Source organism: Physcomitrium patens, chromosome 6 (assembly GCF_059467195.1).
Source record: "Physcomitrium patens ecotype Gransden chromosome 6, ASM5946719v1, whole genome shotgun sequence".
Classification (NCBI taxonomy): domain Eukaryota; kingdom Viridiplantae; phylum Streptophyta; class Bryopsida; order Funariales; family Funariaceae; genus Physcomitrium; species Physcomitrium patens.
The window spans coordinates 195,001-197,500 of record NC_143415.1 but is presented as its reverse complement, the minus strand read 5'-3'; positions in this window follow the sequence as shown (position 1 = coordinate 197,500).

The following is a 2,500-nucleotide window of genomic DNA, read 5'->3' as shown; positions in this document are numbered from 1 at the left end:
AGAGGAGGAGGAAGTCCGGGACTCGCGACGGGACTGGGACTCGCGCCGGGACTAGGGAGTCGCGGCGGGACAAGGAAGAGGAGGAGGAAGTCCGGGACTCGCGACGGGACTGGGACTCGCGCCGGGACTAGGGAGTCGCGGCGGGACAAGGAAGAGGAGGAGGAAGTCCGGGACTCGCGACGGGACTGGGACTCGCGCCGGGACTAGGGAGTCGCGGCGGGACAAGGAAGAGGAGGAGGAAGTCCGGGACTCGCGACGGGACTGGGACTCGCGCCGGGACTAGGGAGTCGCGGCGGGACAAGGAAGAGGAGGAGGAAGTCCGGGACTCGCGCGGGACTGGGACTCGCGCCGGGACTAGGGAGTCGCGGCGGGACAAGGAAGAGGAGGAGGAAGTCCGGGACTCGCGCACGGGACTAGGGAGTCGCGGCGGGACAAGGAAGAGGAGGAGGAAGTCCGGGACTCGCCACGGGACTAGGGAGTCGCGGCGGGACAAGGAAGAGAAGGAGGAAGTCCGGGACTCGCGACGGGACTGGGACTCGCGGCAGGACAAGGAAGAGAAGGAGGAGGTCCGGGACTCGCGCCGGGACTAGGAAGAGGGGAGGAGGTCCGGGACTCGCGACGGGACTAGGAAGTGGGGAGGAGGTCCGGGACTCGCGCCGGGACTAGGGAAGAGGAGGAGGAGGAGGAAGGCCGGGACTGGGACTCGCGGCGGGAGTAGGTAGTGGGGAGGAGGTCCGGGACTCGCAGCGGGACAAGGAGGAAGTCGGGGAGGAGGGCCGGGACCAGGAGTCGCGGCGGGGATAGCAGGCAGGACAGGGAGGGTGGGTGGTCTTCCACAAAAAAAAGTGTGTCTCGGAACTTCCTTAGTGCAGTAGGACGGGGGCCTGCCGAATCCCACAGAGAGTACTATGTGGGGAAGGGTTCCTCTGAAGCGTCTCGGGAAAAGTCGTGAGGGGGTGACGGTTGCTCGGTGCCTACGGGTCCCGACTGCTCGCTGCCTTCTTTGAGCCCAGTACCGACGTTCGCAGGGGGATACCTGGATACTACTGGGGTTACCTGGATACTTCTGGCGTGTTACCTTGGATCAGTGAGGAGTGGGGGTTAGTTTCCCGGCGACGCGACCCTCTGAGGAGGTCCCGCGGAGGGTCGCCGAGTATTATATGGTGAGCTGGCTGTCAAGGATTGTGAGTCCCGCTGCCAAAATTTTTTTTGGTGCGCGGGCGACTGGAAAAAGAGGGTTGGTCTTGTGCCGATACGCGTAACGTCGCAGCGAGTCCCAAGAGCTAGTAACCATTTTTGGCGGGGGGCGATGGCCTCGGTATTGTCAAGCCATTCTCTCATTCATTTGGGAGGGTGGGGAGAAGTGTTTGCCGAGGCCGTTCAAGCTCCGCCTGGTCGACCACCACTGTGACCGCCACCGCGCTCGATCTCTATTGCAAGCTCAGGTGAAATTCCTGATAAACTTGGAGGGGTGTGGGACGCGTTCGCAGTGTGGGCCGAGGAGTCATAACATCCCAGGTCGGAATGTGAAAATGGAACTTCGAAACCGGTGAGAGTTCTCTCGTCGGCTAGGGGTTTCACAAAAGTAACATTTCTATAAATTTCTATCCGACCCCTCCATTAATTTGGAGGGGCGATGGGCCCCAGGATTGGACATACTTCTTGCTGATTTGTCTTTTGAGGAAAATCCTTCGCGGTGATGGTTACTTTTTCATTTTTAATGTGTGTATCGGCCTCGTCGGTTTCTCTCTTTCCTGGTCACATTCCCGAAAAAGGCCGCAGCACCTATGATTCTCTTCCGGGGGTCTAACTCTCCCTCTCTCTCTATCCTTCTCTTTGTCTGGCTCTCTCTGGCTTCACTTTTTGTGGTGTGTGCCTCTGGGGGTCTGGTTGGAATTTGCCGTTGGCTTTTTGCCCTCTCTTTTTGCCTTTTATCCATCGCAAAGAAGGGTGTGTGTGTTCTCACCTGGGGTTGGAATGAAGGACGGGAACCTCCTCGTCTTGTGAAGTGGGACCATCTTTTAGGATGATGGCTTTTTGCTGCCTGGTGTGTGCTTGGGTGGGGTTTGGTGGTGGCAGTCTACCTCTCCCTTTCTCCGGTAAGACCAGATGACTGGTTCGTCCGCTACTCTTGTGTTGGCCCTACCTTGGCCAACGGGAGTCGGCGACGCTCCAGACTGGATGGCATGATGTGGTGGTGTACCGAAGGGGGACATCCGAAGGGGAAGAGGGGCCGAGCCTCGCGAAACTTAGGTGTGTCGGGTTGTGTGATGTCGGAGATCCATTTTTTTGTGGCTGCCGTCGTGATTTCGCCCATCCAAACCTGAGTCGTTGCTGCGGACTGGAAAAACTATGGAAGAGCTGTTTGGGAAAGATTCGGGAGTTTGTTTTCGAAGTTACCTTGTTCGATCGATCTAGGATCCACTGTACTCGCCCACCAGAATTTGCTCCCGGAACCCCCCGATCAGCCAAAGCGGGTCGGGGGGCCTTGGTTCAACGA